Here is a 25,251-nt window from a genome sequence, read left to right on the forward strand (position 1 = left end):
GCCCGGGTGGCGCAGTGCTTAGCACTGCTGCCTCACGGCACCGAGGACCCGGGTTCGATCCCAGCCACCGGTCACTGTCAGTGTGCAGTTGGCACATTCTCCCTGGGTCTCATTAGGTAGGTGGGTTGGCCACACTAAATTGCCCCTTAAATCAGAAAAAAAGAATTGGCTACTTCTAAAAAAAATTTTTTTAAGTTTGCGCTGGGTTGGGTTGGGGGTGAATAAGAGGGAAAATTGACAAACCGTGCGTGACATGTTTATTCTGAGGTGAAACTTCTTGTCTGTATTTGACCGTGTTTGGAATAAAAAACAGAAAATGCAACTCCAGCACCCAATTGGCTCTTCGAAAGAGGGAAGGTTAAAAGAAAAGACGCACAAGGGTCAGGAGAACGGAGATTATTTTGATGTGAACAATGCAACATTTTATTCGAGCGAGGCCTCGTGGCTCCGCGCGTCGTGTCCCTAGCTCGGAGACAGACGTTCCGGGCTCACCCCAAGACCTGGTGGCTACAGAAGGCGCAGTCAGAGGAAGGCCAAGCCGCTCGTCAACCTGGCAATCCTATGGGAGGGAGTAAGCGTGGGAGACCGTGGCCATCTTCAGAAGAAACCAGCAACACCACAACACTTTGCCAAAACATTGTAGGAGTTCGGTATAGATCTTGGGACTAAAGGGACCAAGAGGAGGGGGGGATGGGGGTAGAACAGTTTAGATCAGCAATGATCTTGAATGGCAGAGCAGGCTCGAAGGGGCAGAGCAGGCTCGAAGGGACGAATGGCCTACTCCTGCTCTCATTTTCCATGTCTCTATAAAGCATGGACCACTGCATGTGAACCAATCCATCGCCATCAATGCCCTTTCAGTGCATGGCGTCAGAGAGATCCAAGGCGCATTTCCACCACTTCAGGTCGGCAGGTTGTGGGTTCAAATGCCACTTGGGCATGTAAATCTCCAACCAGTATTCTGGGTATAGGTGAAATCTCCCACCTCCGCCACCATCCTCCCTTCCATCAACGCGAGCCAACGCAGTCAAAACAGATCAACGGGTCATTCATCCCACTGCTGTATGTGGGTGGGATCTTGCTGTGTGCAAATTGGCTGCTGTGCTCAACTAAACAAAATTAGTTCAGAAACAATTCATTGGCTGTGAAGCTCTGCAGGATACCTTGGGGTAGTGAACGGCAAAGCTAAACAAATACAACATCTCCACTTGGGCATCCTTCACAACCCAAGGACAGATGCAACCTTTTTTGATAAACTTAAAAAGTCCAATTCTTTCTTTTTCCAATTAAGGTGCAATTTAGCGGGGCCAATGCGCCTACCCTGTACCCCTTTGGATTGTGGGGGTGAAACCCACGCAGACACGGGGCAAACGCCACACGTGTGGGCAGCACAGTGGTTAGCACTATTGTTTTACAGCAGAGGGTCCCAGGTTCGATTCCCAGCTTGGATCACTGTCTGTGCGGAGTTTGCACGTTCTCCCCGTGTCTGCGTGGGTTTCCTCCGGATGCTCCGGTTTCCTCCCACAAGTCCCGAAAGACGAGCTTGTTAGGCGAGTTGGACATTCTGAATTCTCCCTCTGCGTACCCGAACAGGCACCGGAATGTGGCGATGAGGTAATTTTCACAGTTAGTTCATTGCACCGTTAACGTAAACTACTTGTGATGCTAATAAATATTATTATTAAAAAGAGAGCGACCCAGGGCCGGAATCGAACCAGAGTCCTCGGCGTCATGAGGCAGCAGTGTTAACCACTAGGCCACCGGTCAGACAGATGCAACTTAGCCGCTGCCACCCCTTTGCATGTAGCAGCCCATGCTGTAAAGCCATGGATCCCAAGGGGGAAACCTCTGGCATTGGCTCAGCATTGACAGCTCGGAAACCCCACAACATTTGTTACAGTTCTAGCCTCGTACAACAAATAAGCTTCAATTAATCCCCCAGTCTCATGGTGCAGCTCCACCTCCTCCTCTGCGCAACCTCGTAACTCAAACCCTGGCATCTGCATCATGCTCAGAATGCAAACAGAAGGCGGTGAGTTAACCTCATTCTTTCGATCAAACCAACTTCCCACAGTCATTCGATCTGTATCTGTTATTTCTCCTTCATTACAATGGCTCAGTGTACGCTCGCCCTGGCAGTACCTCACACAAAACGGAAGGCACACACCAGTTTACAACATACCAAATATTAAACATCGGCCAGGCACAACAAAGCCTTCACAAATCTTGCTACTGTTCGCAGTGAATCTCATCACTGTCCTGGGTTAGAGGTGGAAAATTAAAAAGGTACACTTAGAACCACAGAACCCCTACAGCGCAGAAAGAGGCCATATGGCCCACCAGGTCTGCACCGACCCTCCGAAAGAGCATCGAACTAAACCTACTCCCCCACCCTATCACTGCAAACCCACAACCTGCACATCTTTGGACTGTGGGAGGAAACCCACACATACACGGGGAGAATGTCACCCCAGGTCGGAACTGAACCTGGGTCCCTGGCGCTGTGGGGCAGCAGTGCTAACCACTGCGCTGCCCTTGTATTGCTGTTCACAATTAGGCCCAGGGCAGACTGTGGCACAGTAGATTCGGCTACCACCTTTCCCTTGCTCCATGACGACCGTGAAGCTTTTATTCATTTGTTTTATTCTCATGGGGCGAGTGTGTCACCAGCAAGGGTGACACCAAGCTTAATGTCCCCTTTGAACGGAGCGACTTGTAGGACCCCTTTTTAGAGCGCCGTTAAGAGTCAACCACATCGCTGCGTGGGTCTGGAGTCACATGTCGGCCAGACCGGGTAAGGACGGCAGATTTCCTTCCCTGAAGGACATTAGTGAACCAGATGGGGTTATTGTTGATAACTGTCATGGTCAGCTTTACGGAGACTAACTTTCCAGATTTTACCAACGCCTCAATGAGATGGTTTTGAAATGTGGTATTCATGCATTTGTCCTGTAAGGGTGCAAGAGCAGAGGTTTTGCTAACATCTCTTCTCAGCAATACTGCTTCCCAGCACATGTCAGAGCCGCAAAGAGAACAAATCAGTATTAAAATGCTTACTCTGGTGCAGTTACACCACCACTGACAACTGGTCATCCTTGCTCCAAAACCCCTCAACCTAGTATAAACCAACAGAAAATGTGACAGTCCCGTTTCAATTCCTAGTCACCACCTGAATGGAATTGCACAAGGTTTCAAGTTTTAAGACGTTAACTGTAACAAACAAATCAGAATCAACAGCAACTAAACATTCAGCAGACAAGGCAATTTAACACACCTGAAAATCCCATGTCGCATTTACACTTTACATCGGGCTCTCCACAGAATTACTAAACGGTCCAGCTTAATTCCCAGCTTCGAACGGGCTTCCCGTTTCACAGAGTTGGATTCCAAGGATGGCTCTCGAAGAAAGGTTGGGCAGGCTGGGCCCATACTCGATGGAATTTGGAAGAACGAGATATTTCGGTCCTTTGAAACGTGCGAGATTCTGAGGGGACTTGACAGGGTGGATGCTGAAATTGTGTTTACTCTCGTGACTGAACCTAGAACTAGGGGGCGTATTTTAAAAAATGAAGTGTTTTCCATTTAAGACGGAGGAGGAATTTCTTCTCTCGGAGGGCCATTAGTTTTCAGAGTCCTCTGTTCCAGCAAGCAGTGGAAGCTGGGCCACTGAATTCAGGGCAGGTCAGACAGATTTTTGATTGACAAGGAGTCGAGGGTTAAAGCAAACAGGCAGGAAAGTGAAGTTTTGTTGTCAGGCTGAGTCCCGCACGTGCACGCACACACACGCACGTGCAGATTAGGTGGATCCGACACGCTAAATTGCCCCTTACAATCCAAATGGTGAGGTGAGATTACTGGGTATTGGGGTAAGGGATGGGAGGTGGGCCTGGGTAAGGTGCTCTTTCCAAGGATTGGTGCAGTCTCGATGGGCTGAAAGGCCGCCGTCTGCACTGTAGGGATTCTATGTTCCTAACCCTGACCAATATTTAGCCCTCATTTATCATGCTATTATCTGGCCATGATCACATGGATGTCTCTGGGAGCTTAAATGTGCACAAATTGGCTGCCAAGCTGCCTTCATTAAACCAGTGACAGAGCATTGAGACATCTGGGAGTCATGTGGAACCCTAGGTAAATGGCAAGTCTCTAATTTTCCCCCTTCAAATGAATGGTTAGCCCATTCATTGAAACCTTCCTTTATTGAAAAGGGATTGAAACAACCTGCACATCTTTGGACAGTGGGAGGAAACCCACACAGACACAGGGAAAATGTGCAAACTTCACACGGCGAGTCACCAGAGGCTGGAATCGAACCCGGGTCCCTGGCGCTGTGAGGCATGGGAACACCGCCGCCTGCAAGTTCCGCCGTTCCTTCACCGCGACTGGGTCAAACTCCTGGCACCCCCCCCCCTTCCCTAACAGCACTGTGGGAGTACCTGCTCCACATGGACTGCAGCGGCTCAAGGAGGGCAGCCCACCACCACTGTCTCCAGGGCAATTAGGGATGGGAAACAAATGCCGGCCTAACCACATCCCGTGACTGAATTTTTAAAAGCTTTCGGCCTCAAATCTCCATCATGGGCAATTCTTTTGTCTTGAGGGGGGCACTTCTGGGAGGGTCCTCCAGGCATTTCGGAATATTACGAACGTGCTAATGAAAATGCAAGTTCACAGGAAGACCATCTATTTTGCCGAAGTTTGGTACTGAAGGGGTGGTAATATATCCCAGGCAAGCAGTAACACCTCCAAGAGGAGATACAGACAATTGAACAAACCGATTCTGGGGAGACAATCATCCCACAGAAAACATGCGCGAGGTTTGGATGCAGTGAACACTTAAAGACCTCTTTTTGCTACTGCACGTCGGAAAACAATCCCAGGCATCTGTTGTAATTATACATTTTTAGTTGACAGATCACTGGAGCTAGAATCACAATATTAGTGGTTCAACAGCCAAGGGTACCAATTAAGGAATAATTTACTACCCGTTAAGCATTCAACTAATTTGCCAAGGAGCACATCAGCTTCAGACAGGATCTTAAAGGACAGCCCATAGCGAGGAGGAATTCACAGCATTACCACGCGACAGAAACCCTTTTACAGAAACACTTGTACTCGAGATGGTACCCAAGGGCTTCCAGCAAACACAAGGGGGCTTCAAGCCCACACAGGCAAAAAGGTGCCTGCCCCCGTTTCAGGCCCCAGGCACCCATTTCCATGGCGACACCAAGATGGCGGACGGCGCAGCAGCTCCAGCTTGTCAGGAGCAGGTGCTTCCTGTCCGCCTCAGAGATCAAAGGTTAAGCAACAATTCACCACAGGTACAGTGCTATCAAATTTAATTATTTTTAAACGGGAGGAAAGCTAGACGAGCAGCAACAGGAGTGAAGATGAAAGGCAATTTTGTCATTTGAGTTTTTGAAAAACATTTCCTGTTGGATTTATCTATCCAGGAATGCAAATTGCTTTCCAGCTACATACCCATAAAGAGAACCTTTATCTCAATGTAAATTAAAACTGGGAGGGGTAACACCTCAAAAACAGTGATTAAAGATGACAAAAAGATGGCAGGGCAAAGGCTCAGGGGTTTGGCACCACCGTGTCTGGGAGGAATTGGTTTGAAACAACGATTAGTAAATGCTGAAAATACTCAGCAGGCCTGGCAGCATCTGTGGAGGGAGGAATGGAGTTACAGAGCTGGTATGGGGAACTCTCCTTCACCCAGAGGGTGGCTGGAGTCAGGAACGCATTTGCGGAGAGGTTGGTGGGGGCAGGTTCGATCGATCGAGGAGCTCGAAAGGGAACGTGCAAGGTGACGGGGAGTGGGAGGAGGTAGAATGTTCTTTCTGAGGGCCAGTATAGACACGACGGGCCGAACGGCATCCTTCTGCGCTGTAAAGATTGAGATTCTGTTAACGGTTCAGGTCAGTGACCATTATAATCGGAACTGGAAAACCGACACTGCATTAGGGAAGGTGGGAGGGGTCAGGACATGTTCATTGTTTTAGCCCATTCCTCCAGTCATTATTTATGGGGTTGAAGGCCACGGAGGCAATGTCTCCAGAGGGGATGAGGGCCGGAATTCTCTGGCCGTTGGGCTTTCCGATTCCTGACACCAGCACGCCCTCACCCGCGGGTTTCCCGGTGGCTTCAAAGGAAAATCCTATCGACAAACGGCAGGAGTAGAGAATCCCATTGCCACCGAGAAATTCCCGGCTGGAGGACCGGAGAATCCAGCCCTGGAAACAATCCGGCGGCGGGGGTCATGGTCCGGGGGAGGTGGGAGAAAATGTCAGTTGGCATTCAGCCGCGGTTAGGGAAGGGATCGGTGCGTCAAGCTACAGCAGCGCGACACCCGTGTCAGCAGGTTGGACGGCAAAGTTAGGGTTGGAGCCGAGAGAACCAAGAGTGCAACAAGCTCAGAGAGAGAGAGGGAGAAAAATCAAAATGGCTGACGTCAAGCCGGACGTCCTCAATGAAAGGATCGAGAGAGAGGAGGCGGCCGAGGAACTGTTTGTGGGAGGAGACTAAACATAGCGAAGGATTGGCCGTGCCAAAATTGCCCCTTTCAAGGGTTAGGTGGGGTTATGGGGATATGGTGAGGGAAGCGGGCCCGGGTTAGGGGGCTTCTAGACTGTCTGTGCAAACCTGATGGACTGAATGGCCTCCTTCTGCGCTGTAGGGATTCTATCAATCCATCTGACCTGCACAGCTTTGGACTGTGGGAGAAAACCGGAGTTCCCCGAGGAAACCCACATAGACACGAGGAGAACATGCAGACTCCAGACAGTAACTCAAGGCTGGAACTGAACCTGGGTCCCCGAGAGGCAACAGGGCCGGCAACGTACTTCCAGCAAATCATGGCTTTAGTCCAAGCAGGTAGATCAGATACAAGACACACACACACACACACACACACACACACAGAATGAGAGACACACACACACAGAATGAGAGACACACACACACAGAATGAGAGACACACACACACAGAATGAGAGACACACACACACGTGTGTGTGTGTGTGTCTCTCTCATTCTGTGTGTGTGTGTGTGTGTGTGTGTGTGTGTCTCTCATTCTGTGTGTGTGTGTGTGTGTGTGTGTTGTGTGTGTGTGTGTCTCTCATTCTGTGTGTGTGTCTCATTCTGTCTCTCACATTCTGTGTGTGTGTGTGTGTGTGTGTGTGTGTGTGAGAGACAGAATGAGAGACACACTAGGGGCTGCTTAAGCACTGGGCTAAATCGCTGGCTTTGAAAGCAGACCAAGGCAGGCCAGCAGCACGGTTCAATTCCCGTACCAGCCTCCCCGAACAGGGGCCGGAATGTGGCGACTAGGGGCTTTTCACAGTAACTTCATTTGAAGCCTACTTGTGACCATAAGCAGTTTTCATTTCGTTTCATGACACACACACACAAAATGAGACACACACACAAAATGAGACACACACACACAAACAAAATGAGACACACACACACACACACACACACAAAATGAGACACACACACACACACACACACAAAATGAGACACACACACACACACACACACAAATGAGAGACACACACACAAAATGAGAGACACACACACACACACAAAATGAGAGACACACACACACACACACAAAATGAGAGACACACACACACACACAAAATGAGAGACACACACACACACACACAATGAGAGACACACACACACACACACAAATGAGACACACACACACACACACACACACAAAATGAGAGACACACACACACACACACACAAATGAGAGACACACACACACACACACAAAATGAGAGACACACACACACACACAAAATGAGACACACACACACACACAAAATGAGAGACACACACACACACACAAAAAGAGACACACACACAAAATGAGAACACACCACACACACAAAATGAGAGACACACACACACACACACAAAATGAGAGACACACACACACACACACAAAATGAGAGACACACACACACACACACAAAATGAGAGACACACACACACACACAAATGAGAGACACACACACACACACACAAAATGAGAGACACACACACACACACAAAATGAGAGACACACACACACACACACAAATGAGAGACACACACACACACACAAAATGAGAGACACACACACACACACAAAATGAGAGACACACACACACACAAAATGAGAGACACACACACACACACACAAATGAGAGACACACACACAAAATGAGAGAGACACACAAAATGAGAGAGACACACAAAATGAGAGAGACACACAAAATGAGAGAGACACACACAATGAGAGAGACACACACAATGAGAGAGACACACACACACAAAATGAGAGACACACACACACACAAAAGAGAACCCACACAAAATGAGAGACACACACACACACAAAATGAGAGAGACACACACACACAAAATGAGAGAGACACACACACACAAAATGAGAGAGACACACACACACAAAATGAGAGACACACACACACAAAATGAGAGACACACACAAACACATACATAATGTGAGCACGGTAACAAAACCAGGAAGCAAAATTATATATTTTTTATTAAGCTTGCAGCTTTTGAAGGTCACCACGAGCTTCAGATTATCCAAATCGACGTGTGAACTCAGCAATATTTCTCTGTGTGGAGTGGAGAGGTTTAAAATCGAACGACCAGCAGCCTGAAGCAAAGCAGATTCAGTGACGGCAGGGGTTTGGGTGCAGAGGCAGACAGACAGACAGACAGACAGATGAGGCAAAGAGGCAGATTTGAGACCCAGACGTTGTGTAGGCCGAGCCCCTTTTGAGTCCCAATCAACGATGAGAAATGACAGACGTGCGTACCACAGGATTGCAAATGGAAGGTACCTGGGATATAGTTCGACACTTGCTTGGGCAACCTAGAGGCGCAGTTTTAAGCTCATTATCGGAAATGTGTGTTCAGTGGACATACAAAATAATCCGATTGCCCTCATTCACATGCTTCTCTCCAACTCCACAGCATCGCAGTAGGAATGTGATGAAAGAAACATCTCACAAAGGATTTAACTTAACCCCCTTCTGAACCTTTCCAACTAATGGATTAAAGATGTTATATAATGCTCTTCAGTTGCACTAATTACAAAGATTAAATCAAGTCGAGGGCGATCGCTGCTTGCAAGCTCTTCCGGAGCATTTTAACAGTAATAACAAGGTTTCAGACATGTTGAGCACCATCACAAGATCAGGATTATGATTTTTTTTTTTTTAATTTAAAGTGTGCGCAACGTCTTTGTGCCAATTCTGCCCCGGGTTCATTTAGAGATTGTATTCTTTCATGGGATGTAGGTTTCATTGGCAAGGCAGCCATTTGTTGTCCATCCCAGATCGTCCTTGGACTTAGTTAGGCGTCAACCAGATTTGCTGTGGGCCTGGACAAGTAGGCCAAACCAGGTAAGGATGGCAGATTTCTTTCTCTAATAAAAAGAGGGAATTCGTGAACCAGATGGGTTCTTGCAATAAATTGGCGGACAGTTTCATGGTCACCATACTAGTTTTCAACTCCAGATTTTATTCACGGAGAAATTCCCCCAGCAGCCAAAAGGTGGGATTTGAACCCCTGTCCCCCGAGCATTAGCCTGGTCCAGTGACATTACCGTGGTGCCACCATCTCCCCATAAACTTGCCATCGTGGTCTCCATCTTGGCACACGGTCAGGACTGGGCGCACATCACAATAGGATGATATTAAAACCAGCCAGTGCTTCCCTTTACCTCCTTACTTTCAATCACTCATGGCACATTGTGAAACAATTCAACTTATTCTCCCACGTTCAATTGCTTCGAGAAAAGTCAAAACAAAGAGGGGGAGCTGAAGGATTGTGAAAGCATTTGATAGCAACAGCCACATAGAAACATTCAGCCCCTGCAGGCCCACTCCGCCATTCAATAGGACCATGGCCGATCTCTCGGCCTCAACTCCACTTTCCTGTCCGTCTCCAAAACTCTTCAACCCATTACTAATTAAAAGATCTATCTCCTCAAATTTCCCGCGCACTCTGGGGTAGTGAATTCAACAAGTTCACCACCCTTTGAGAGAGTTCATTTCTCCTCATCTCTTGCCCCTTATCCACAAACTATGATCTCTCGTTCTAGATTTCCCCACGAGAGAAAGCATCAGTACCTTTCATCACCCCCAATACCTCAATTAGATCTCCTTGCACTCTTCGAAACTCGAGAATATAGGTCAAAGCTGCTCAATCTCTAAACCCCTCATATCTCTGGAATCAGTCTAGTGAACCTCCTCTGAATTGCCTCTTGATGCAATTGCATCCCTCCTCAAACGGAGGGGACCAAAACTGTACACAATAGTCCAGGTGAGGTCTCACTAATGCCTTGTACAGTAGTTGCAACCCTAGATTATGGCTGATCTGATGTAGCCTCATTGCCACTCTTCTTCATCTTCCCTCCCCCCATAACCCTGGACACCCCGTCAATCAAAACTCTGCTCAACTTGGCCTTGAATATTTTCAATGAGCCAGTCTCCACTGCTCTCTGGCACCGAGAAGTCAAAAAAGACTCTCAACCATTCTCTCAGCATCTACCCTGTCAAGTCCCGCCTCAGAAGACTACATGTTTCAACAAGGTCGCTCTTCAGTCTCAGGTAGAGATGGTTCCAGAACTGGGGATAATAAATAGGAGGCACCAATAGTCCAATAGAGAATTCAGGAGAAACACCTCCTTGCTGAATCTATTGCGTAATCTAGGTGAACCACGGGGTCTAAAAGGGCACACATGGAACAGCTTGTGTGGGAAATCATAAAGGAGTTTGTCTCTCTGCGGAGTTGGCTGAAGAATAAACTTGCTGAAGGTAAGAGACAAGCTGCTGTATTATTCCTCCATCGTATATCAACATTTGATGTCAACACATGACCCTTACGGCCTGCGCTAAATGCCTTGTCCAGAAGCCTCACTGAGAAGGCCAACAGAATCCCCATCCTAAAAATTGAAGCTAGAGATGGAAAATTATTGAAACGCCTATTAGAATTGTGAATTCGAAACCTTCCAATGTCAATCTGTTGTCTTAACAACAATTTGCATTTACATTAGTGCCGAAAACACCCCCAAAATGCTTCACCCGCACATTACAAAACTAGGTCACGCTAAGCCACAGCTCAGATCACCAAACGCCTGGTTGGTGATGGACATACAAATGAGGAGTAGGCCATTCTGCCCCAACAACCCGCTTATTCCTGGTCGTAGACCTTCTCCGAACTGTTTCCACCACATCTACGTCCTTCCTTAAATCAGGTGACCAACATTGTACATCACTCCAAATGTGGCCCCTCACTAGCTCCCTGTACAAGTGAAGCTTAACCTCCCTATTCCATTCCAGTCGCAGTAAATAGTAATATTCTATTCGTTTTCCTAATTACTTGACCGGCATTCTATCCCTTGTGATTTATGCAATAAGAGGGCTAGATGTAGGTGCGGAGGAACATAGAACATAGAATAGTACAGCACAGAACAGGCCCTTCGGCCCTCGATGTTGTGCCGAGCAATGATCACCCTACTCAAACCCACGTATCTACCCTATACCCGTAACCCAACAACCCCCCCCCCCCCCCTTAACCTTACTTTTTTAGGACACTACGGGCAATTTAGCATGGCCAATCCACCTAAACCGCACATCTTTGGACTGTGGGAGGAAACCGGAGTACCCGGAGGAAACCCACGCACACACGGGGAGGATGTGCAGACTCCGCACAGACAGTGACCCAGCCGGGAATCGAACCTGGGACCCTGGAGCTGTGAAGCATTTATGCTAACCACCATGCTACCGTGCTGCCCAAGGAGCACCTTGAAAAGGTGAGAGGGAGCGAGGCGAAGAGATATAGGGTGGCAACTCCTTTCCGCAGCTTAAGGCACAGACACCAATGGGGAGTAATTAAATCAGGGAGGCTCGGGACGAAGGATTAGATGAGCATAGGTATTGGAGAAGGTCACAGAGATAGAGAGAGGGGTTATGCCGCAAAGTGATTGGAGAACAAGGATGGGAATTTTGAAAGCAAGACGCTGCTTAACCAGGAGCCTGTCCACATCATTTGAGCTTAGGGATGATGGACCTTGTGGTGATATCGTGGTCGTGTTGTAATGCAGCGACTGACCACTAGGAGTCTCATTTGTAGATGAGTGAATGTTGGAGTCTGCTGGCCTCTCAGACCGACTGGTGAGCTGGAAGAGAGGGGTTGCTTGTGCATGACCATACTTTTTTAAAATAAATTTAGATTAGCCAATTATTTTTTTCCAATTAAGGGGCAATTTAGCGTGGCCAATCCACCTACTCTGCACATTTTTGGGTTGTGGGGGCGAAACCCACGCAGACACGGGGAGAACGTGCAAACTCCACACGGACAGTGACCCAGAGCCGGGATCGAACCTGGGACCTCAGCGCCGTGAGGCGGTTGTGCTAACCACTAGGCCACCGTGCTGCCCTGTGCATGACCATACGGACATTCATCTGTTGTTCTGAATGCATAATGAATATTAATAAAATTGTTCAAAGCTTTAGATGCAAGTGTTCTTGTAATATAAATCTGACTATCCAACAAGAACATTACAGATCTCAGGAGGCTATAGTGCAGGAGGCAGACCAAGAGTTCAGAGATGCACAGAAGGTAAAGTTACCTGTAGTGACCCAGAGAGGGAAAAAAGTGCTTTGTACATCCACAGCATAGTTCAAATATACACCATTGGCTGTGATTCAATTTGAAATGACCCGAGGTAATGAAAAGCACTATAAATACAAGACATGGAGACGTTGGTATAAGCAACATGAAAGACTTCTTTTGATATTAAAAACCACTCCCACAGCCATTTAATTCAAATTCAGCTCTGTCGCACCCTGCAGAAGAGAATTTCAACCACAAACATACATCAGATCAGGAAAACTACAAAGACTGTTTCCTTCAAAAGTTGGAGATTACTGGAGTGTGTAGGAAATGCTTTCTAAAAAGATATTTAACTCCACATTGACTGGTGAGGTTTCTCAAAATATTTATTCCATCCTTAAAAGTGCTGAGAATCTATGTCATTATTTTACTTGCAAATACATTTGACTGTTAACCTTAGCGAGAATAGAATCATTTGAACAGAGGCAGACATCATACCATCACACAACTGATGTAGCAAAGGATTAACAGTCCATCCTAGTCATAGAGTCCCTACATTGCAAAAGGAGGCCATTCGGCCCATTCATCAACCCTCTGAACACCCAACCCTATCCCCGTAATCCAATAACCTCACCTACCCCTTTAAACACTCAAGGAGCAATTTAGCAGGGTAGCATTGCGGATAGCACAATTGCTTCACAGCTCCAGGGTCCCAGGTTCGATTCCGGCTTTGGTCACTGTCTGTGCGGAGTCTGCACATCCTCCCCATGTGAGCGTGGGTTTCCTCCGGGTACTCCGGTTTCCTCCCACAGTCCAAAGTCGTACAGGTTAGGTGGATTGGCCATGATAAATTGCCCTTAGTGTCCAAAATTGCCCTTAGTGTTGGGTTGGTCTGCTGGGTTATGGGGAGGAGGTGTTGACCTTGGGTGGGGTGCTCTTTCCAAGAGCCAAAGCAGACTCGATGGGCCGAATGGCCTCCTTCTGCACTGTAAATTCTAAAAAAATAAAAAAATCCACCTAACCTGGACACCTTTGGACTGTGGGAGGAAACCGGAGCACCCAGAGGAAACTCACGCAGACACGGGGAGAAGGTGCAAACTCTACACAGACAGTAACTCCAGGCTGGAATTGAACCCGGATCCCTGGCGTTGCAAGGCAGCAGTGCCAAACACTGCCGCCATTTCGTGCCCTAGTCCATTCATGTGAGCGGTGCAAGTGCAGAATCATAAGCTAACCGGGGTGAAATTGTGGTCAAGTCCACGGAGTGATACAAGTTTGCATTTATGTAGTGCCTTGAGCTTTCAAGGTGTAGTCTCTACTGTAATGTAGGAGAAGTGCCAGCTAATGTGCGAACAGCAAGATCCCAGAAACCAAGTACTGTGCAATCAGATCATCTGTTTTAGTTGCTGGCTGAAGTGGAAGAATCTAGAAATTCCACCTGCCACCTCGCCCATCAGGGATCGGCTAACTAAACACATACAAGATCCCTAACTGGGATATTCACCTGTACAGCTCATTAGCAGGTGAGTAATTGACCAGGTTTCCAATGCTCTAGGGATTGCGCCCCACTCCCCCGATATCCCCAGGAATTGAAACTATTTTTGTCATGTGCATTGAAAAGATGGTCTGTTCCAGTGTTCAAGGATGGAGCTGAAAGGCCATGTTAACACACGATATGTCCAGCCAGGGTTGGCACTTCTAGCCATTGATGACATAGCGTCAAGTCCCTTGAGGTGCCGCAATCTTCATCACAGCACGGCAGTGCCGTGTTCAAAAGTTCTGTGTTTGATGACAAGGGTCTTGTTTACTATTGGCACTCATGATGTTTGATCGGTTAAGCCTGGGTGGGTGTGGACTCTGGGAAAAGTAAACAAACTGTGGAACGAGTGAGAATCCACAGCTGAAGCATGAGGCGGCCAATGTACAACAATAAAGATGGGAGATATGAAATATACAACATGAAGGAAGCAGCTGCTCACACCATTTTGTCAACATTCCTGACGAGCTTCCAAAGTGGTTCGGCAGGGGTCAGTGTGTGGAAACTCCCTCTTCAATCTCTTTCTCAACGGGAGGATTTGTTTTCCCTCCTTCACTCTCCTCCACACCTTCCAAACGTGGCTTAGACCGCCGTTTGAATGTGGTGACGCTGTGAGGATTGGTCACACTTTGCAGGCATTTACCAAAAGAACAAAGAAAAGTACAGCACAGGAACAGGCCCTTCGGCCCTCCAAGCCTGCGCCGACCATGCTGCCCGACTAAACTACAATCTTCTACACTTCCAGGGTCCGTATCCCCCTATTCCCATCCTATTCATGCATTTATCAAGATGCCCCTTAAACGTCACTATCGTCCCTGCTTCCACCACCTCCTCCAGCAGCAAGTTCCAGGCACCCACTACTCTGTGTAAAAAAAAAAAAACTTGCCTCGTACATCTACTCCAAAACTTGCCCCTCGCACCTTGAACCTATGCCCCCTAGTAATTGACCCCTCTACCCTGGGGAAAAGCCTACGACGATCCACTCTGTCTATGCCCCTCATAATTTTGTAGAGCTCTATCAGGTCGTCCCTCAACCTCTCTCGTTCCAGTGAGAACAAAACAAGTTTATTTAACCGCTCCTCATAGCTAATGCCCTCCATACCAGGCAACATCCTGGTAAATCTCTTCTGCACCCTCTCTAAATCCTCCACATCCTTCTGGTAGTATGGCGACCAGAATTGAACACTATACTCCAAGTGTGGCCTAACTAAGGTTCTATACAGCTGCAACATGACTTGCCAATTCTGATACTCAATGCCCTGGCCAATGAAGGCAAGCATGCCGTATGCCTTCTTGACTACCTTCTTCACCCGTGTTGCCCCTTTCAGTGACCTGTGGACCTGTACACCTAGATCTCTCTGACTGTCAATACACTTGAGGGTTCTACCATTCACTGTATATTCCCTACCTGCATTAGACCTTCCAACTATAAGCATTTACGTTTACATAGCATCTTGAACTAATGAAACATCCACACGCAAGAGGCGCTTTACAGGAGCATTATTTTTAAAAATATGACGCAAAGCCACAAAAGATGATACGAGGTCGGACATCCAAAAGCTTGGACAAAGAGGAGGTTCACGAGATTGGAAAATGTGGGAGTTTGAATTATGAGGAGAGATTGAGCAGTACAGTCTCTGGGGCGCGATTCTCCGCTCCCCACGCCAGGTGGGAGAATCACGGGAGGGCCCCCCGACTAATTTCACGACCCCCTGCCCCCCCCCACCCCCACGATTCTTCCACCCCCCTCTCGGAAGAATCGCCGCTCTTCACGGCGACCGACGATTCACCGACCCCGATGGGCCGAGTGGCCGGCCGTTCGCGACCGTTTCACGACGGCGGCAACCACACCTGGTCGCTGCCGTCGTGAAAACGCCGTGAGATGCCCGTTTGGGGCTTGTAGGGGGCCTAGTGAGGAATGAGCACCACGACTGTGCTCGGGAGGGGACAGGCCCGCGATCGGTGCCCACCGATCGTCGGGCCGGCGTCTCAACGGGACGCACTATTTCCCCTCCGCCGCCCCACAAGATCAAGCCGCCACGTCTTGCGACACAAGTGTTAAGGCCCGCCAGCCGAGAATAACGGAGCGCCGCTCCTAGCCCCCCGGGTGGGGGTGAATTCGGTGAGAGGAGCGGCCTCCGAGGCCGTCGTGAAACTCGGCCGAGTTCACGAAGGCCTTCACGATTTTTCACGGGAGCGGAATAATAAGAGAAGATCTTATCGAAAATCGTATTGAACTAATGTCGAAGTTTGGTGTCTGCTTTACTGTCCAACTGCATCCAGTTGTAGTCCGTGTTACCCCAGGGTCAATAACATGACAGGTAGCACAGTGGTTAGCACTGTTGCTTCACAGCGCCAGGGACCCAGGTTCGATTCCCGGCTTGGGTTACTGTCTGTGTGGAGTCTGCATGTTCTCCCCGTGTCTGCGTGGGTTTCCTCCGGGCGCTCCGGTTTCCTCCCACAAGTCCCGAAAGACACGCTGTTAGGTGAATTGGACATTCTGGATTCTCCCTCGGTGTACCCGAACAGGCGCCGGAGTGTGGCGACTAGGGGCTTCTCACGGTAACTTCATTGCATTGTTAATGTAAGCCTACTTGTGACAATAAAGATCAACATTATTATCAAACGTCTCTTCAGTATCAAACAGCCGCATCAACAAGAATTAGCTGCCACAAAACAGCAGAGTTTCCTTTTACTCTCCATTGCTCCCAACACTTCAGCTTCTACTCGGGTCACCCCTGCAGCCGGTTCTTGGCAGGTTCCTCACAGTGCGGCTGATCTCAGCCGACAGTTTCTGTCTCTGTGGCCAGAAGGCAGTGAGAGATACCGAAGAGTACAGCAGGCATGAGCGTTCCAATTACTCCCACAGTGACTGACTGCTCCCACAGACAGCTCGGGCCACAGAAAGCTGCCAATGCTCGCGTCAGCTATGCAGGTCCTTACCGCTGAAACCTGGGGCGCGATCTTCCGGCCTCGTCCCGACCGACCCATGACACGACGAGGCCGGCAGATCGCGCCCCAGGTTAAATCTCGAGATTTACGACGCTCGTTACACCTCACAATATCTAACGAGATCTCCCAGGCGATCCGAGGCTCTGGGCAGGGCGGTACTCCGGCACTCCTGATACCACCCAAGCACCTTGGCAGTGCCAGGGTTCCTGTGTGTTAGTTGCCCGTGCGGGTGGTGGATCCGCCCTTTGAGGACCCCTTGATTAGTAAGTTTGGGGCCCCCAGAGGCTGCCGGGGAAGAGAAGAAAACAAGAGATCAGGGCACCATTTAAACATGGCACCTTAATGCTCACTAGTGCAGGAAGAGTTTTTAAGTGCAGCCTCATCGAGGCCCAAAAAGCAGAGTCTCAATTAATAGCGGGCTCAGGGGGCAGCACGGTGGCGCAGTGGGTTAGCCCTGTTGCCTCATGGCGCCGAGGTCCCAGGTTCGGATCCCGGCTCTGGGTCACTGTCTGTGTGGAGTTTGCACATTCTCCCCGTGTTTGCGTGGGTTTCGCCCCCACAACCCAAAGATGTGCAGAGTAGGTGGATTGGCCGCACTAAATTGCCCCTTAATTGGAAAAATGAATTGGGCATTCTAAATTTAAAAAAAAAAAAAAAAAAAAAAAAAAAAAAAAAATAGCGGGCTCATTGTCGACGATGCAAGCGCCAGGAAACACACATATCCAAAATGGGTCTTTCCCACCCCCACCCTTAATAGCACCCCTAATCCCTTAGCCCATGGGAGATATGATGTGCAGATACTGCTCCAACTCTTCCCAAGTGAAAACCTCAAGGGTTGGCCAGGCTAATGCCTGCAATGTGCTGGTCCTCTTTTGAGGCTAGGCTTGGATCAGGTTGAAACTCAACCTGTTTTAGCCGCGTTTCAAACGCACCTTCCTCAGCCGTCAAGTCCTGGGGCGGGACTCAAACCCAGAGCTGCTGGATCAGAGGCAGGGTTACCGCCCACTTCACCACAAGACCTCCACCAGGCGAGGCTTGCGTCCGCTGCAGTTCAGAAGGGCAAGAGGCGACTTGATTGAAACACAAGGTGCCGAGGGGTATTGACAGGGTGGACATTACAGGGTGGACATGACAGGATGTCTCCTCTTGTGGGAGAATCTAGAACTAGGACGGTCACTGTTTAAAAATAAGGGGTTGCGCGCCGAGGTCCCAGGTTCGATCCCGGCCCTGGGTCACTGTCCGTGTGGAGTTTGCACATTCTCCCCCGTGACTGCGTGGGTTTCGCCCTCACAACCCAAATACGTGCAGGCGAGGTGGATTGGCCACGCTAAATTGCCCCTTAATTGGAGAAAATGAATTGGGGTACTGTAAATTTATTTTTAAAATTAAAGTAAAAGTGGATACGTTCTTGGCTGAGGTAAGCAGGATGCAGATTTCAGGTTACTAGCAAATCAGCCACGATCTTATTAAATGACAAGCACAGGCTCTAGGGGCCGAATGGCCTACTCCTCGATTGTATTTCGAATCTCCTGTTGCCACTCCCTTCACAACTCCATTAACGGCAGTGTCTTCAACTGCCTGGGCCCTAAGCGCTGGTCCCAGCTTCTTTTGTTATTCGTTCATGGGATGTGGGTATCGCTGGCAAGGGCCAGCATTTCGGCCCATGAGAAGGTGGCCGTGAGCCGCCTTCTTGAACTGCAGTCCATGTGGGTGTAAGTACACCCATCGTGCTGCTAGGGATGGAGTTCAAGGATTTGGACCCAGTGACAGTGAAGAGACGACCGATATATTTCCAAGTCAGGGTGGTGAGCGACTTGGAGGAGAACCTCCAGGGGGTGGGGTTCCCAGGTATCTTCTGCCCTTGTCCTTCTAGATGGTAGCGGTCGTGGGTTTGGAAGTTACTGCCCAAGGAGTCTTGGTGAGTTGCTGCAGTGCATCTTGGGGATGGTACACACGGCTGCTACTGCGGTGGAGGGAATGATTATTTGTGGGTGGGGTACAAAAGGAGCAGACTGCTTCATCCTGGATAGTCTCAACCTTGTGTTGTTGGAGCTGCACTCATCCAGGCCAAGTGGGGAATATTCCATCACACTCCTGATTTGTGCTCTGTAGATGGTGTACAAGCTTTGGGGAGTCAGGAGGTGAGTTTCTCGCCGCCAGATTCCCAGCCTCTGACCTGCTCGAATAGCCATAGTATAAAGCTCCATTTCTCCCTCCCTCCCCAACCACCATCTCTCCCTCCCTCCCTCCCCAACCACCATCTCTCCCTCCCTCCCTCCCCAACCACCATCTCTCCCTCCCTCCCTCCCCAACCACCATCTCTCCCTCCCTCCCTCCCCAACCACCATCTCTCCCTCCCTCCCTCCCCAACCACCATCTCTCCCTCCCTCCCTCCCCAACCACCATCTCTCCCTCCCTCCCTCCCTCACCACCATCTCTCCCTCCCTCCCTCCCCAACCACCATCTCTCTCTCCCTCCCTCCCTCCCCAACCACCATCTCTCCCTCCCTCCCTCCCCAACCACCATCTCTCCCTCCCTCCCTCCCCAACCACCATCTCTCCCTCCCTCCCTCCCTCACCACCATCTCTCCCTCCCTCCCCAACCACCATCTCTCTCCCTCCCCAACCACCATCTCTCCCTCCCTCCCCAACCACCATCTCTCCCTCCCTCCCCAACCACCATCTCTCCCTCCCTCCCCAACCACCATCTCTCCCCCCCCCTCCCCAACCACCATCTCTCCCTCCCCCCCCTCCCCAACCACCATCTCTCCCTCCCCCCCTCCCCAACCACCATCTCTCCCCCCCCCTCCCCAACCACCATCTCTCCCCCCCTCCCCAACCACCATCTCTCCCCCCCCTCCCCAACCACCATCTCTCCCCCCCTCCCCAACCACCATCTCTCCCCCCCTCCCCAACCACCATCTCTCCCCCCCTCCCCAACCACCATCTCTCCCCCCCTCCCCAACCACCATCTCTCCCCCCCTCCCCAACCACCATCTCTCCCCCCCTCCCCAACCACCATCTCTCCCTCCCTCCCTCCCCAACCACCATCTCTCCCTCCCTCCCTCCCCAACCACCATCTCTCCCTCCCTCCCTCCCCACCACCATCTCTCCCTCCCCCCCCTCCCCAACCACCATCTCTCCCTCCCCCCCTCCCCAACCACCATCTCTCCCTCCCCCCCTCCCCAACCACCATCTCTCCCTCCCCCCCTCCCCAACCACCATCTCTCCCTCCCCCCCTCCCCAACCACCATCTCTCCCTCCCTCCCTCCCCAACCACCATCTCTCCCCCCCCTCCCCAACCACCATCTCTCCCTCCCTCCCTCGCCAACCACCATCTCTCCCTCCCTCCCTCGCCAACCACCATCTCTCCCTCCCTCCCTCGCCAACCACCATCTCTCCCTCCCTCGCCAACCACCATCTCTCCCTCCCTCGCCAACCACCATCTCTCCCTCCCTCGCCAACCACCATCTCTCCCTCCCTCGCCAACCACCATCTCTCCCTCCCTCGCCAACCACCATCTCTCCCTCCCTCGCCAACCACCATCTCTCCCTCCCTCCCCAACCACCATCTCTCCCTCCCTCCCCAACCACCATCTCTCCCTCCCTCCCCAACCACCATCTCTCCCTCCCTCCCCAACCACCATCTCTCCCTCCCTCGCCAACCACCATCTCTCCCTCCCTCCCCAACCACCATCTCTCCCTCCCTCTCCAACCATTCCGTCACCTATCTCCATGTGTCGGCACCAAATTCTGTTTCATCAATGCTCCTGTGAAGGAAGCTGGGACTTTAATACCTTAAAAGGCACTATATAAATGTAATCTGTAGCTGTTTAGTGCAAAATAGGCATCAGCTCAAACTGGTGACTGGAGCTGCAACCCTTGTGGTTTCTGACAGGCCAAGCGGACAAGAAGTGCTCAATTCCTTTTTAGCTTTGTGTTAAGAGTATATTATTTAGGTTTTTCCAAAGAGTTTTTATAAACAGGACCGAATACTGGAATTCGAGTTATAACTTCACTGACAGGCAGCTGGCTTCATTCATTCCCCCCCTCATCAGCAGAAATCCACATCAACTCTCCCTGGACCCCCACTTCCAAGAGGTCCTTCTGTGCCAGACCTGCTGTTGCCACACCCACGCCAGGCTAAACAGGCTGCGCTGGTCAAAGTCAAGTCAATCCACCCATCAGGAGGAAGCCCCGATACCCACAACGTTGCCATTTGAAGATGGGCAGTGGTTTTGCCCCGCTTCTTCTGCTCACCAGCTGGTTTTGTTAAACGCTGCTGGTGAGCTGCTGCTTTAGGGAACGGCGCAGATGGTGGGAGCAGATGGTGAGTTGACAATAAGCCGAAGCTAGCAGACCAGGCAGGAGAACCTTCAATCTAAAAAAAAAGGAATCACTTTATTTCGAGTTTCGCTGGCTCCCCTTTTTAGATCAAAGCCATGAGCAGTTCAAAATATCAATCTGGAATTCTACTCCTCGCCTTCGATTGTAAATCGGTCATCCATCACGTGACCGACGGCAGGAGCAGCATTGTACAGCAGCCATGTTGCATTCTCGGCCTACTAAAATGGAATGAACTTTGCGAAGCGCCATGGAAACATTCAGACACGATGAGGCACGATATAACTACACAACTTTGATAAGGAAGAAATAAGATGGTGTGTTCCTCTAGCATCTTTTACAATCTGGGCTGGTCGGCAAGCCATTTAGGGCTGAGACGGGAAGGAATTTTTTCCCCCCCACAGAGGGTGGCGAATCTTTGGAAGGTCAATCATTGAGCTACGTTCAAAACAGATTTCTAGATATTAAAGACATCATCAAGGGATATGGGGGAAAATAGTGGGTAAAACTCTCAGTGTGGGAGAAGTGTGTGGAGGCGGATGATCAGCTGCGAGATGAGTGATTAGCACAGCAGGCTCGAGGGGCCGAATGGCCTGCTCCTCTTTCCTACATTCCTATCTCTCTCTTTTTAAAATCCATTTTTACAGGATGTGGGCTTTACTGGCATTGATTGTCCATCCCGAGTTGCCCTTGGGAAGGTGGTGGTGAGCTGCCTTCTTGAACCGCTGCAGTCCATGTAGTGTAGGTACACCATGTGCTGTTAGGGAGGGAGTTTCCGATTTTGGCCCAGCGACAGTGAAGGAACGGCCAACATATTGCCAAGTCAGGGTGGCGAGTGGCTCAGACGGGAACCTCCCAGTGGTGGAGTTCCCAGGTGTCTGCTGCCCTTGTCCTTCTAGATGGCAGTGGTCGTGGGTTTGGAAGCACTTTGAAGCCAATGAAGCCCTTGTGAAATGTAGTTGTTATTATAACGTGGGACAGAAGAGTGGCCGATTTTTACACAGCAGGGTCCCTGCTGTGTAAAATTTTTTTTTTTTTTTTTTTTAAATTTAGATTACCCAATTATTTTTTCCAATTAACAGGCAATTTAGCGTGGCCAATCCACCTACTCTGCACATTTTTGGGTTGTGGGGGCGAAACCCACGCAGACACGGGGAGAATGTGCAAACTCCACACAGACAGTGACCCAGAGCCGGGATCGAACCTGGGACCTCAGCGCCGTGAGGCAGTTGTGCTAACCACTAGGCCACCGTGCTGCCCTGGCTCCCACAATCAGGAACACGACCAGGTAATTTGCCCTGGTGATGTCGGCTGTGAAATACACATTGGCCAGGATACAGAGAATCACCTTGACGCAGTGCCAGGGAATCATTCAAATCCACAGGGGCCTACAAAGCATTGATTTAACAAGTTACCTGAAAATTGGTACCTCGGACAATACTGCACAGAGAGCGGCTTCCTACGTTACCTGCTCGTGTCTGGAATGAGATTTGAACCCACAAACCCCTGCCTCAAGGAGATGAGAACGTGTTACTCATATGAGCCAACTGGGCAACCAATTCCAGACACCCACTGCCCTTGGCGTAATAATGTTCTTCATGTCCACACCACACCGTCTGCCACTTTTATACAAAAAGCATTCAACATTTTACAGAAGAAAACACCCCCCAATACAATAAACCCTGCACCACCAACCGTTGATGGTAACTAGCTCGCCGAAACGCAAAATAAACAAACCACAGCTCTTGTGGAAGCCCTCCTTTCCCCCCCCCCAAACCTTAGGGCAAATATCACCTTCAAGATGTAAGAACTCCATTAGATCCCCCAGCCACGCCAAGGCACAGGGTGGCAAAGCTGACCTCCACCCCAACGGAACCCATCTGCGGGCGATTAATGAGGCGAAGGCTATAACATCTGGCCCCACACCCATCTGTAACTTCGGCAGGTCCGACACCCCGAATATTGTCCCCAGGCGACTGGGCTCCAAAACCACATGGAGGATCGCCGACCTGTTGCTGAAAACCAACCCCCAAATATTCTCCAACTTTGAGCAGGACGGGAACATGTGCACCGGATTAGCCGGGACCCCGCCCAGACCTTTCGCCAGTGTCCTCCACCCCCTGAAGCAGCCTGCTCATTCTCGACTTTGTCAAATGCACCCTGTGCACCACCTTCAACTGTATCAACCCCAACCTCGCGCAGGAGGTGGAGTCATTCACCCTCCGCACCACCTCGCAACACAGCCCTTCCTCCATCGCCAACCCCTCCACCCACTTGGCCTTAACCCCCTCCATAGACACCAAAATCCTCCCATGAATCGCTGAGACGACCCCACCCTCCAATTCCATTATCGACAGAACTTCCTCCAACAACAATTCATTATCGACAGAACTTCCTCCAACAACAAGGAAGCGGGCCCTATTGGAAAGGTCGGAAAATCTTAGCATAACAATGATCTTTATTATTGTGACAAATAGGCTTACATTAACACTGCAATGAAGTTACTGTGAAAATCCCCTAGTTGCTTCACTCCGGTGCCTGTTCGGGTACACAGAGGGAGAATTCAGAATGTCCTATTCACCTAACAGCACGTCTTTCAGGACTAGCAAGTTTTGCACCTGCATTATTGAAAACTTTCCTCATGCGGAAATCCAAACTTCCCCCTCAACTCTTCCAAGCTTGCGAACCATCCCTCCAAAAGCAAATCCTTTATCGCCTTCATTCCTCTCGCTTCCCATTCCTGAAATCGCGCATCCACCCTCCTCGGCTCAAATCCATGATGCCCCCGGATCAGCATCAGCCTCGACTCCCCCTCCCAACCCAAATCCTCAACGTGGCGACCACCACAGGACTTGCTGAATATTTCCCCGAGGGCAAACGGAACAGCTGCCATCACCAGCGTTCGCAACCCCGACCCCCTCCAAGAACCCGCCTCCATCCTCAGCCTCCGCCTCCCTACTCCAGCCCCACACCTCTTCTGCATTCGTCACCCAATATCAGTACAGTCAAAGTACAAAACCAACCTGGCCACCCCCCTAAGAAAAAACACGGCAAAACGACCGGCAGGTACTGGAAAAAAAAATAGGAACTGTAGCAAAATCTTCATCTTAACGTTCTGCGGACTTCTACCACCTATCTTGAATATATATCCCCTTGTTCCAGAATTCTCTGCCAAAGGAAACAATTGCATCGGTTTTTTTTAAATAAAAGAGTATTTTAAGTCATTTATATAAGGAAAACAATTTTGTGTCCACTCTATTTCTTCCCCTCAATTTTATACACCTCAAGTTGTTGGCAATGACTAATTTGGCACTGCGGCGTCTGGAGAAGGCAGAGGAAAGCCCCTCCCTCGTCTCCCAAGGTGGCCGAGGCCGACCTCACATGATGTTGCTGCAGCTGAAATCGGTAAAGTAGTGTGTGAGGAGGGAAGTTTACGGATTCAATTTCCACTCCAGGGCTCCACAGATATTCCAACGCAGTCCTCGGGGGAGTGCCGTCCTGTTGGAGGTGGCATCTTTCGAAGAAGACATGAAACTAAAAGGCCCCATTCTGTCTGCCCTGGTGAACGCAGAAGATCCTAGAGCGCTATTGGAAAGAAGTGTGTGTTGGGTGGGGAGGGGGTGTGTGTGGTCTCCCAGTGGCCTGGCCCAATATTTATATCTCCATCAGCACCAAAGAGATCATCTGGTGGTCATCGTATTGCTGTTTATGGGAGCTTGCTGTGCACAAACCGGCTGCCGCATTTTCCATGTTGCAGCAGCAAGGG

General features: G+C 49.9%; 1 protein-coding gene across 5 annotated transcripts in view; it reads right to left on the reverse strand.

Moving 5' to 3' along the window:
• Window positions 1-25,251, reverse strand: part of camsap3 (calmodulin regulated spectrin-associated protein family, member 3) — a 210,047-nt gene that overhangs the window by 105,673 nt on the left and 79,123 nt on the right. Inside the window, exon 1 of one of the 5 annotated variants that reach the window (XM_038785077.1) lies at window positions 8,874-8,995. The exons of the other annotated variants lie outside the window; for them this stretch is intronic. The gene's annotated coding sequence lies outside the window, so the exon portion shown is untranslated. Of the gene's footprint in view, window positions 1-8,873; window positions 8,996-25,251 lie in introns of those variants that run through there. 5 annotated transcript variants of the gene reach the window in all.

The sequence above is a fragment of the Scyliorhinus canicula genome, chromosome 25, assembly GCF_902713615.1.
Source record: "Scyliorhinus canicula chromosome 25, sScyCan1.1, whole genome shotgun sequence".
NCBI lineage: Eukaryota > Metazoa > Chordata > Chondrichthyes > Carcharhiniformes > Scyliorhinidae > Scyliorhinus > Scyliorhinus canicula.